We start from the raw sequence: 12,570 nt of genomic DNA on the forward strand, positions 1-12,570 counted from the left end.
GTCACGTCTAACAGAAATGAAATTAAGCATGCGATTGCCGAGCACTTTAAAGAAATTCTAAGCCATCCACGGGACCTTAAAGATTGTTTCCAAAAAGAATTCCTTCCGTTGATGCCAAAGCTTGACGAAGAAGTAAGGACACAGCTAGAACAACCAATCACACCAAGTGAGATAGAATGCGCAATAAATGAGATGGCAGTCGGGAAAGCACCTGGGCCGGATGGCTTAGGGGCCATTTTCTATAAAACCTTCCTGTCTGAGGTTGCCCAAGTTCTTTATCACGTTGTTAGCGAAGCGTATGACCAGAAAAGACTACCCTTGTCCTTCACAACCTCGCATATCGTGCTAATCCCGAAGAGTGATGATGCTCAGAAACGTTTGTTGCCAGGCTCATATCGCCCAATAACTCTTGCTAACGTCGACTATAAAATATTCACCAAAGTTCTAGCAAAGCGACTGCAAGGTGTTATTAAGAAGTTGGTTGGACCACACCAGACTTGTGGCATTAAAGGCCGCACTATCGCGACGAATGTGCACGTGGCTCGAAGCGTGCTCGAGTGTTGCGATGCGCTGGGCGATCACGTCGCGATGATGCAGCTTGACCTGGCAAAAGCCTTCGACCGTGTCTCGCACGAGGCATTGCTCTGCATACTTGAACACACAAATGTGGGCAGTGTGATTACGGAAGGCGTCACGATGGCGTACAAAAAATGTACAACGCGTATTATTGTTAACGGTGAGCTCACTGATAGCTTGTGCGTGCTCTCGTCGGTGAGGCAGGGATGCCCCCTTTCACCACTGCTGTTTGCCGCTTATCTTGAGCCACTCTGTCTGGCGATGGAACATAATGCGCGCATAACAGGTTACAGACTACAGGCTGCCGAAGTCAAAATTCTGGCGTACGCGGATGACATCGCGGTGTTCTGCGCCAGCAAAGATAGCATTAGAGAGGCAACTAATGTCGTCGAAAAGTTTTGTGATGCGACTGGAGCCCAGATAAACTGGGATAAAAGTCATGGCTTCTGGCATGGCGATTGGGTGGACACACCAGAAGCCTTTTGTCGGCTCACCTGGTCAATGGTGCCAACGCAGTACCTTGGTGTGCCTCTCGGAAATTATCGCGACCCTGAACCGTACTGGAGGGATCAAGCCTTGATGGCTAAAGAAAAGGCGAACGGGTGGCAAGGCAAGCAACTGTCGATGTTTTCTAGAGCCACTGTCTGCAACCTTTTTTTGATATCAAAAATCTGGTACGTCATGAATGTGTTGTGTGCGGCGAGGATGAGCATTCAAAAAATGCACCGGGTTTTTGCTATTTTTATTTGGGCCTCGACTTGGGAGCGGTCCAGTCGAACGAATTTGTTTTTGCCTGTAAAGAAAGGAGGTCTTGGCCTGGCTCACTTGTTTGTGCGACAAATTGTGGCACGCTTTGTTTTTTTACGGGATCAGAATGATATCTTCCTGCGCACAGTTATACAAGTAAGACTGTATAGACTTCTGCCTGGATTCGTAGTCTCGTCTGTGCAAAATATGTGCGGAAGGGTGACTGGATACCTGCATGAAGTTGTTTTATCGTATAGGCTGTTGAATGTACGTTTTTCCCAGCAGTACCTGTCAACCGTTACAAAGAAAAAACTCTACAGAGACCTTGTAGATGTCATGCTCCCTGTACCTTTGTACCGTTCTCCACATCGCGGTGGCCCAGGACAGGACGTCCTAAAAAGAGTGAAGAAAATGCCTATACTACCCTCCGCCAAATCGTTCTTTTTCAAGTTACATACAAACACCCTCCCAGTTAAGACCTGGCTTCACGATAAAGGACTCTTCATTCCCTGGAACACTGACTGCTTTTTATGCAAGAAACCCGAAACAATAGAACACGTATTTCTAGACTGCTGGGACCCGATATTTCATTGGGATGTACTCCAAAGAACTTTAAAAAAACAGTTACCCCTGGATCCGTACGGCATACGTTTCTTGCCTGTGAATCCCTCAGAGGAAATACCTTATGACCTCATTATGGTCCTGGGCCTCCACGCGGTGTGGAAAACACGAATGCAGTTTGAACACGCGGACTTGGTTGTTCGCCCGGTTCGCGAACATTTCATTGAGAGCGTTGTGCGCTTAAGAAATGTGTACAACGCACTGCCTGATCCACCACAATGGATAACTGTACTAGATGGATTAATGTCGCTCAAAAAATTTTAAAGTCGTGTCGGCCGAAGTGTGGCCGCCATGTTTTATTTCTTGTAACCTCTTGATTTGTACGTCAAAATCGGCAATAAAGAAAAAAAAAAAAAAAAAAAGTCGTGGCCGAGTGGTTAAGGCGATGGACTTGAAATCCATTGGGGTTTCCCCCTCGCAGGTTCGAATCCTGTCGGCTGCGCGAAAGGGTGTTGTGTTTTATTTTGCCTCCTCTCGCATCATTGAAAGGGAGATGACGAGAGAGAGCGCCCTCCGTGTCGCAGTCGTGGCCGAGTGGTTAAGGCGATGGACTTGAAATCCATTGGGGTTTCCCCCTCACAGGTTCGAATCCTGTCGGCTGCGCGAAAAGGTGTTGTCTTTTATTTTGCCTCCTCTCGCATCATTGAAAGGGAGATGACGAGAGAGAGCGCCCTCCGTGTCGCAGTCGTGGCCGAGTGATTTTTTTTTCCATTTCCGGCCACCGAGCGTGACGGACGTGTGTGTCATGGGCTCCGTAGGAGCGGCTTCAGCGGCCCAGCAGGGCCGCGGTAACAGGAATATTGCTTCAGACAATGAGTACCAAGTTGTTTTGCCTAGTTTGCCAACAGGGCGTTTTGTTTTGAACACCGTTTTTCTACACTGTGATGTTAGGGCCCGCCCGTATCGGGCAGAAGATTTTCGCGATGCGCTCGCCGAGTTATCGCTCCTGCCGGAAGTGATTGCCCTCGGAGCCTACCGCATGAGCCATGTGTGGGCGGTGACTTTCAAGGACGAAGATGCGGTGAAAAAGATTGTCGGCATGGGTGAGCTGCTGGTGAAAAAGTGCCGCTGTATCGTAATTGATCCTGCCAACCAGGACGTTCGCATGAAAGTGCATTGGTTGCTACACAGCGTGCCCGACGACGACGTACGGTTTGCCTTCGAGCCGTACGGGAAGGTCACAGACGTCGGCCGAGAGCGGTGGCGGGTGCATGGCCTAGCAGATAAGGGCTCAACTACCAGACTGGTCACCTTGAAGTTGAAGCCGGGCGTAAAGTTGGACGACCTGCCGCACCAGGTGAGCGTCGCCGGAGAGTTGGCCCTCGTGGTCGTGCCAGGCAGGGCTCCGCTCTGCCTTCGGTGCCGTGGCACGGGCCACATTCGTCGCGACTGCCGCATCCCCAAGTGCAGTGCGTGCCGACGCTTCGGTCATGAGAGCAGCCAGTGCGAGCGGACGTATGCCAGCGTAACAGGACTGACAACCACCGACGACGCCTCAAACATGCTCATGGACGAGGCGGACATGGAGGATGCAGCATCGGTGGCAAGTGCAAGAACGGAGGTAGCCGAAAATACGGTGATTCCACTGCCGCAGCAGGAGCAACCCGGAACCGAAGCGGTTACTGCAGAGCAGCATCAACCGCCTTCGCAGGATTCTTCGACAGCTGTGAGCGCCGAGCTGAAAATCTCAGTTGATTATGAAGCGGCTCCCAGCACCTCAGAACCCGAGGTTATGGACATCCTTAGCGCTTCAGCCAGCCTGCTGGCGGGGAAACGACCACACGACAAGACCCTTAGCGTTGGGACGAAGGAGGACGGCGGGGGCGGAGACGAGCCACCCACCAAAGCCCCAGGTATGCGGAGGTCTACCTTGAAGCCGCGACCGAACATTCCGGTCGATTCGCGGCAGGCGGGTAAACCGCCCCCGTAAATTTAGTTTGTCTAGCTAAGGTGGGTTGGGAGGGGTTTCCGTAAACGCCATGGCCCTCATCATGAGCGGTTCGTTTTTCGTGTTCGCGCTTGGAAAGAGGTGCCAAGTTTACTTGGACTGTCCTTTTTTGTTGGTTAGAGTTTTATTTTTTTTTCCTGGCCTTCGACGCGCTTATCGCCACAGTATGATGACCACAGACCCTTGGGCTATTGTAATGGGCACCATTCTACCGTGTAGCCATGGCGGTTAATATCGAAAGAGCGCTACGGGTAGCGACGTTAAACGTACGGGGCCTTGGAGCAAGACGACGACAATGCCAGCTTAGTCGCCTTCTCTTAGATAATGACTTACATATAGTGGGAATCCAAGAGACAAAAATTGAGAGCCAGGAGCTCACCGACCGAATGGTGTCCAATTTTCGTGCTCATTTCGATGTGTGTATTTCTCACGCGATTGGTGGATCAGGTGGTTGCGCCATATTCATACGCAACAACTTTGGAATCTGCGTGCAGTCAGTATTTTCATGTGACAGTGGACGCCTCTTAATCGCTGATATCGTCTTTGGCGAATTGGAGTGTCGCGTCATCTGTGTATACGCGCCGAATATTGACATGGAGCGGCGGGCATTCTTTGAAAGGCTTGAGGCGTACCTAAACTGTCAGAAAGTGATAATACTGCTAGGCGATTTTAACTGTGTTTGCAATGTTGATGACCGCGCAAAACATTCGCGTGTTCGTGACAAGAGTGCAGAATTTCTTAATACACTTGTGCACGAATATGACCTTGAAGACATTGGTAGCGTTTTCGCCAGCGGTACTCGTCCGCAGTTTACACAATTCCAGCAAGACAGCCATGCAAGGTTAGACAGATTATATGTCTCTGCCGAATTGATACCAATGTGTAGCGAGTACGAAGTGAAACCCATCGCATACAGCGATCACTGCTTGGTAACGGCCGCCTTTGGAAAGACGCAGAGGAAACGAATCTTTAGCTGGGACTTGTGGAAAATGAATGCGCAGCTGTTGGATGACGAAGCTTTTGTCGACGCTGTAACGAAAGAACTGAAAAATTTGACTGCAAGCGAGCCAGAAAGTTACGCCATTCGTTGGGAAGATTTTAAGCAGAAAGTAAAAACAATGGCTATTGAAAGAAGTAGTGCCATTCGTCGCAATCAGAAAGAAGCAGAGACAAAGCTTCGCCAGCAACTGCAGTTTTTTGTTAGTATGGAGAATGTCGAACCTGGTCTGTGTGTTAGAGGAATAAAGGAAGTTAAAACTGAACTTGAACGGATAGATTCGGAGAAGTACAAGGCGGCAGTAGTGAGATCAAGGTCCGAGAAGCTGTGGGCGGGAGAAATGCCAACCAAGCGGGCTCTCTCAGATGAAAAAAGATACGCATGTCAAAAAGAAATCCGCCAACTAGCTATAGGTGAAAACGTCACGTCTAACAGAAATGAAATTAAGCATGCGATTGCCGAGCACTTTAAAGAAATTCTAAGCCATCCACGGGACCTTAAGGATTGTTTCCAAAAAGAATTCCTTCCGTTGATGCCAAAGCTTGACGAAGAAGTAAGGACACAGCTAGAACAACCAATCACACCAAGTGAGATAGAATGCGCAATAAATGAGCTGGCAGTCGGGAAAGCACCTGGGCCGGATGGCTTAGGGGCCATTTTCTATAAAACCTTCCGGTCTGAGGTTGCCCAAGTTCTTTATCACGTTGTTAGCGAAGCGTATGACCAGAAAAGACTACCCTTGTCCTTCACAACCTCGCATATCGTGCTAATCCCGAAGAGTGATGATGCTCAGAAACGTTTGTTGCCAGGCTCATATCGCCCAATAACTCTTGCTAACGTCGACTATAAAATATTCACCAAAGTTCTAGCAAAGCGACTGCAAGGCGTTATTAAGAAGTTGGTTGGACCACACCAGACTTGTGGCATTAAAGGCCGCACTATCGCGACGAATGTGCACGTGGCTCGAAGCGTGCTCGAGTGTTGCGACGTGCTAGGCGATCACGTCGCGATGATGCAGCTTGACCTTGCAAAAGCCTTCGACCGTGTCTCGCACGAGGCATTGCTCTGCATACTTGAACACACAAATGTGGGCAGTGTGATTACGGAAGGCGTCACGATGGCGTACAAAAAATGTACAACGCGTATTATTGTTAACGGTGAGCTCACTGATAGCTTGTGCGTGCTCTCGTCGGTGAGGCAGGGATGCCCCCTTTCACCACTGCTGTTTGCCACTTATCTTGAGCCACTCTGTCTGGCGATGGAACATAATGCGCGCATAACAGGTTACAGACTACAGGCTGCCGAAGTCAAAATTCTGGCGTACGCGGATGACATCGCGGTGTTCTGCGCCAGCAAAGATAGCATTAGAGAGGCAACTAATGTCGTCGAAAAGTTTTGTGATGCGACTGGAGCCCAGATAAACTGGGATAAAAGTCATGGCTTCTGGCATGGCGATTGGGTGGACACACCAGAAGCCTTTTGTCGGCTCACCTGGTCAATGGTGCCAACGCAGTACCTTGGTGTGCCTCTCGGAAATTATCGCGACCCTGAACCGTACTGGAGGGATCAAGCCTTGATGGCTAAAGAAAAGGCGAACGGGTGGCAAGGCAAGCAACTGTCGATGTTTTCTAGAGCCACTGTCTGCAACCTTTTTTTGATATCAAAAATCTGGTACGTCATGAATGTGTTGTGTGCGGCGAGGATGAGCATTCAAAAAATGCACCGGGTTTTTGCTATTTTTATTTGGGCCTCGACTTGGGAGCGGTCCAGTCGAACGAATTTGTTTTTGCCTGTAAAGAAAGGAGGTCTTGGCCTGGCTCACTTGTTTCTGCGACAAATTGTGGCACGCTTTGTTTTTTTACGGGATCAGAATGATATCTTCCTGCGCACAGTTATACAAGTAAGACTGTATAGACTTCTGCCTGGATTCGTAGTCTCGTCTGTGCAAAATATGTGCGGAAGGGTGACTGGATACCTGCATGAAGTTGTTTTATCGTATAGGCTGTTGAATGTACGTTTTTCCCAGCAGTACCTGTCAACCGTTACAAAGAAAAAACTCTACAGAGACCTTGTAGATGTCATGCTCCCTGTACCTTTGTACCGTTCTCCACATCGCGGTGGCCCAGGACAGGACGTCCTAAAAAGAGTGAAGAAAATGCCTATACTACCCTCCGCCAAATCGTTCTTTTTCAAGTTACATACAAACACCCTCCCAGTTAAGACCTGGCTTCACGATAAAGGACTCTTCATTCCCTGGAACACTGACTGCTTTTTATGCAAGAAACCCGAAACAATAGAACACGTATTTCTAGACTGCTGGGACCCGATCTTTCACTGGGATGTACTCCAAAGAACTTTAAAAAAACAGTTACCCCTGGATCCGTACGGCATACGTTTCTTGCCTGTGAATCCCTCAGAGGAAATACCTTATGACCTCATTATGGTCCTGGGCCTCCACGCGGTGTGGAAAACACGAATGCAGTTTGAACACGCGGACTTGGTTGTTCGCCCGGTTCGCGAACATTTCATTGAGAGCGTTGTGCGCTTAAGAAATGTGTACAACGCACTGCCTGATCCACCACAATGGATAACTGTACTAGATGGATTAATGTCGCTCAAAAAATTTTAAAGTCGTGTCGGCCGAAGTGTGGCCGCCATGTTTTATTTCTTGTAACCTCTTGATTTGTACGTCAAAATCGGCAATAAAGAAAAAAAAAAAAAAAAAAAAAAGTCGTGGCCGAGTGGTTAAGGCGATGGACTTGAAATCCATTGGGGTTTCCCCCTCACAGGTTCGAATCCTGTCGGCTGCGCGAAAAGGTGTTGTCTTTTATTTTGCCTCCTCTCGCATCATTGAAAGGGAGATGACGAGAGAGAGCGCCCTCCGTGTCGCAGTCGTGGCCGAGTGGTTAAGGCGATGGACTTGAAATCCATTGGGGTTTCCCCCTCACAGGTTCGAATCCTGTCGGCTGCGCGAAAAGGTGTTGTCTTTTATTTTGCCTCCTCTCGCATCATTGAAAGGGAGATGACGAGAGAGAGCGCCCTCCGTGTCGCAGTCGTGGCCGAGTGGTTAAGGCGATGGACTTGAAATCCATTGGGGTTTCCCCCTCACAGGTTCGAATCCTGTCGGCTGCGCGAAAAGGTGTTGTCTTTTATTTTGCCTCCTCTCGCATCATTGAAAGGGAGATGACGAGAGAGAGCGCCCTCCGTGTCGCAGTCGTGGCCGAGTGGTTAAGGCGATGGACTTGAAATCCATTGGGGTTTCCCCCTCACAGGTTCGAATCCTGTCGGCTGCGCGAAAAGGTGTTGTCTTTTATTTTGCCTCCTCTCGCATCATTGAAAGGGAGATGACGAGAGAGAGCGCCCTCCGTGTCGCAGTCGTGGCCGAGTGCTTAAGGCGATGGACTTGAAATCCATTGGGGTTTCCCCCTCACAGGTTCGAATCCTGTCGGCTGCGCGAAATGGTGTTGTCTTTTATTTTGCCTCCTCTCGCATCATTGAAAGGGAGATGACGAGAGAGAGCGCCCTCCTTGTCGCAGTCGTGGCCGAGTCATTCTGCTTCCGGCAGCCGAGCTGAACGGATCGCAGGGTCATGGGCTCCAGCGGAGCGGCGATAGCGGCCTTTGACGGCCGCGGAAACAGGATCGATGACTGCGGTGATAAGGATTACCAGATTATTTTGCCGACACTGCCAACAGGACGTGTTGTTTTCAACACCGTTTTTCTTCACGGCGACGTGCGAGCGAGGCCGTTCCGGGTCGAGGATTTCCGTGACGCCGTGGCCGAGTCCGGTACGCTCCCCGACGTGGCCGCGTTGGGGGCGTACCAAATCAACCACGTGTGGGCGGTTACCCTGCGAAACACGGAGGCAGCAAAGAAGTTGCTCGCCTTCAACGAGCTGCAAGTTAAGAAACGCCGCTGCCTCATTATCGACCCGGAAGACCAGCAGGTAAAGGTGCGGCTACACTGGATGCTTCACGGTGTGGCCGACGACGACATCCGGACGGCATTCGCGGCGTTTGGCAAAGTGACCGACGTTACGCGTGAGCGGTGGCGGATACAAGGCGTCAATGACAAGAGCTCAACGACAAGAACGGTCCTACTGAAGGTGAAGCCCGGCTTGAAAGTGGATGACCTGCCACACCAGGTACGTGTCGCCGGAGAGTTGGCTCTTTTCGTGGCGCCTGGGCGTCCAATGCAGTGCTTGCGCTGCCATGGTACAGGCCACGTGCGGCGTGAATGCAAGGTTCCCCGCTGTACGAAATGCCGGCGGTACGGCCACGCGGATAATGAGTGTGTCCGCACTTACGCGGTGGCTACGGGCGGGGCGTCGAAAGACGACTCTGCGGAACTCCTGATGGATGTAGTCGAGGCCGAAGAATCTGCGAAAGGCATAGAGGAACCCGAAAAGCAAGCAGGATCGACGGGCTCTTCGGGACCCTCCAGCAGCGATGCCGGACGCAAGCCTGAAGGGGCAGAACCTACTAGAAAGGAGACGGAGGCGTCGAGCGAAGAAGTAAGCGTGTCAGCGCTCCAAGAAACCGAGCCAGCGACTCTGACCGAGGAGAACCTTGACCAGAGCGGCGCCCGCACGACCGGCGTCCCTGCCCCAGCGAAGCGGCCACAGGCCCAGACCGGAACCGAAGACGACAAGGCGGAAGCCCCCAGCGTCGAAGAGCCGCCGGCATAAACGACCCAAGGACGGCGGTCGTCCATCCGGCCACGACCAAATGTGTCGACGGAGAGGAGAGCCCTTGACAAGCCGCCCCCGCTGCCAGGCCTGGCACCAGCACCGGATGGCTCCGGTGTCAATGATGTCGTCTAGCCAAGCGCTAGACGTGAAGGGTAAGCACCATGTTCCCGGCCTCTTTGTTCTGCATGAAAATGGCTCATGCGTTCCCCATGAAAGTCGGTACACTCAATGTCAGGGGACTGGCAAGTAAGAAGAAGCAGAGCCAGGTGTACCGCCTTTTAACTGAGCACGACATTGACGTCCTGGCAGTGCAGGAAACGAAAACTGACGGGGAAGAGGAGACCGGGAGCATGGTGCGACGTTTCACGTCTAGGTTTTTTGCAGTTGTCGCCTACGCTGTAGGAACGTCTGTGGGTTGTGTCATCTTTGTAAAGAATGTACCGGGACTTGAGGTTCAGGCATATACGGCGTGTCCTTCGGGTCGATTTGTTTTGGTTGACCTCCTGTACGAGAAAACATACTGGCGCATCATTTGTGTGTACGCCCCAAATGCGGTGGATGAGAGGACAGCGTTTTTTCAACGCGTACAAAAGCACTTCAGTTGTGAGAAATGCCTGATCGTCATGGGTGACTTCAATTGCGTCCTGAGAGGCTGTGACAAAACCAGTGCAAGGGCATTTAGGGACAGAAGCACTGAAGTACTCTCAGAAATTATAGACACGTGCAACCTCGATGATGTGGCCGAATGTTTAGAAAGCGAGCGTTGTCTGAGACTCACACATTTTGAACGGTCAAGCCATGCACGGCTAGATCGCATTTATGTGTCACCGAACGTTATTTCAAAATGCAGTAGCTACAATGTAGTACCGGTATCATTTTCGGATCATTGTTTAGTGCAGTGTGGGATAGGGACAAAGAAACGAGGAAATCAGTTTTCTTGGGAGATGTGGAAATTAAATAATAAGCTCATTACAGACGACATCTTTAGCAGGAAAGTAAACGAAGAAATCAGTAAATTAAAGCCGAGCGGCGAACTGAAAGTATGGCAGCCGTGGGAACTTTGCAAACAACAAATAAAAATAGCAGCAATCGAAAGGTCAAGCTGCATACGACAAGAGGAGAAGCGTGAGGAGGACAATTTAAGATCTTTACTAGCTAGACTTCTCGAAAGAGAAAGTGAAGAGCCTGGCAAATGGATGGATGACATTAGGAAAATAAAAAATAAGATTGAACTCTTTGAAGAAGAACGCTATCGTGGCGCACTGGTGCGGGCTAGGGCGCAAGATATAGCTGATGGGGAGACACCTTCAAAACGAGCGCTAGGAATGGAAAAAACGCATGCTCAACGAAACCACATTGAACAGATTGAATGGGGCGGGGCGTTATCTCTAGAAAGCGGGCATATCCAGCAGGCATTTCTTGAATATTATCAGGCGCTGTTTGCAAAGCAAGAAGTGGATGTGAAGGAAAAGTTTCTTGGCGCTTCGCCGCGATTAGATGACGAACAGAAAGAAAGGCTGGAGCCGTCGATAACTGCGTCGGAGGTCCACCAAGCGATAGAAAATTTGAACCTGGGAAAATCTCCTGGACCTGATGGGTTAAGCGCCGCTTTTTACAAAGCATATAAACACGAAATAGTGCCAGTACTGACAGCAGTTTTTAACGAAGCCTACAAAGAAAATGAATTGCCCCCGTCTTATGGTAAATCCCATACAGTGCTAATCCCTAAATCCGATGACGCAGAAAAGTTAAAGCAGGTCACAGCATATCGTCCTATCGCCCTCACAAACGTAGATTATAAAGTTTTCATGAAGATTTTAGCCCGTAGACTACAGTCAGTAATTCAGGATATAGTCGGTCCCCACCAGACGTGTGGGATCAAGGGACGCTCTATTGTTTCCAATATTCATAGAGCGAGGTGTGTGCTGGAATGTTGTGATAACACAAATAGCTGTGTAGCCATCCTTCAGCTAGATCTTGAGAAGGCATTCGATTGTGTTTTGCACGATATCCTGTTCTGCATACTCGACCATGTGAATGTAGGGTCCAATATTTGCGAGGGAGTGGCCTTGGCGTACCGGAGCTGCACGACAAGATTAATTGTAAATAAGAGTTTGGGGGCCCCCATTAGCCTGCAGCGTTCGGTGCGCCAGGGTTGTCCCCTCAGCCCTCTTCTATTCTGCATTTACATTGAAGCGTTGTGTTTGAATATCATGGAAAGTGAAAAAATTCGAGGCTTCCAGCTACAGGCGGCAGAAGTTAAGCTGCTGGCTTATGCGGATGATGTCGCGGTGTTCACAGTGAACCGGGAAGGTATAACCGAGGCCGTGGCATGCGTAAAAGAATTCACCAAAATCACCGGTAGTAAAGTGAATTGGTCAAAGTCCGTGGGGCTTTGGCACGGAGAATGGCCAGCGAAGCCCGGCAATTTTGCAAACGTGTCCTGGGTGACGACCCCAGTAAAGTACTTAGGCGTCCCACTGGACGGTTATCGCGATAGCGATTCGTACTGGAAAGCACAGACGCAAGCCACGCGTGAAAAGGCGGAAAGGTGGAAGGGGCGACACCTTTCAATTTTCGCAAGGGCCGCAGTGTGCAATCTGTTTTTTATGTCTAGGCTGTGGTACGTGATGCAAGTGTTGCATTGTGCAAGGATGAACGTACAGAGACTGCACCGGATCTTTGCCGTTTTTGTGTGGGCTGCGGACTGGGAACGCTGCAGCCGGACCAATTTGTTTAGGCGGGTGAAGGATGGCGGCCTGAGTCTGGGACACTTATTTCTGCGGCAGATTGTAAGCAGATTTTGTTTTGTGCGCGATGTAAGCGATCCGTTTTTGCGCACTGTGTGCCAATTAAGGCTCGGAAATGCACTGCCGGACTTTGTTGTCACAACCGAAAGTTTCTCGGGACGTATTTTTGGTTACTTTAGAGAGGTTGTCGCGAGTGTTTGATTCCTGTCTGTTCGCTTTTCGTATGAATATTTATCTTCTG

The 12,570-nt window shown here is 50.1% G+C and overlaps 5 non-coding genes across 5 annotated transcripts; all 5 read left to right on the forward strand.

Annotated features, from left to right (window-relative positions):
• Window positions 1–2,464: 2,464 nt before the first annotated feature.
• Window positions 2,465–2,547, forward strand: TRNAS-UGA (transfer RNA serine (anticodon UGA)). The gene has a single exon. It is a non-coding gene; the product is annotated as a tRNA-Ser (tRNA).
• A 5,230-nt stretch (window positions 2,548–7,777) lies between these two features.
• TRNAS-UGA (transfer RNA serine (anticodon UGA)) lies at window positions 7,778–7,860 on the forward strand. Its single transcript has one exon. It is a non-coding gene; the product is annotated as a tRNA-Ser (tRNA).
• Window positions 7,861–7,938: 78 nt separating this feature from the next.
• On the forward strand, window positions 7,939–8,021 carry TRNAS-UGA (transfer RNA serine (anticodon UGA)). Its single transcript has one exon. It is a non-coding gene; the product is annotated as a tRNA-Ser (tRNA).
• A 78-nt stretch (window positions 8,022–8,099) lies between these two features.
• Window positions 8,100–8,182, forward strand: TRNAS-UGA (transfer RNA serine (anticodon UGA)). Its single transcript has one exon. It is a non-coding gene; the product is annotated as a tRNA-Ser (tRNA).
• Window positions 8,183–8,260: 78 nt separating this feature from the next.
• On the forward strand, window positions 8,261–8,343 carry TRNAS-UGA (transfer RNA serine (anticodon UGA)). The gene has a single exon. It is a non-coding gene; the product is annotated as a tRNA-Ser (tRNA).
• The last annotated feature ends 4,227 nt before the right edge of the window (window positions 8,344–12,570 follow it).

Source organism: Amblyomma mixtum, chromosome 5 (assembly GCF_055824585.1).
Source record: "Amblyomma mixtum isolate Tamu chromosome 5, ASM5582458v1, whole genome shotgun sequence".
Taxonomy (NCBI): domain Eukaryota; kingdom Metazoa; phylum Arthropoda; class Arachnida; order Ixodida; family Ixodidae; genus Amblyomma; species Amblyomma mixtum.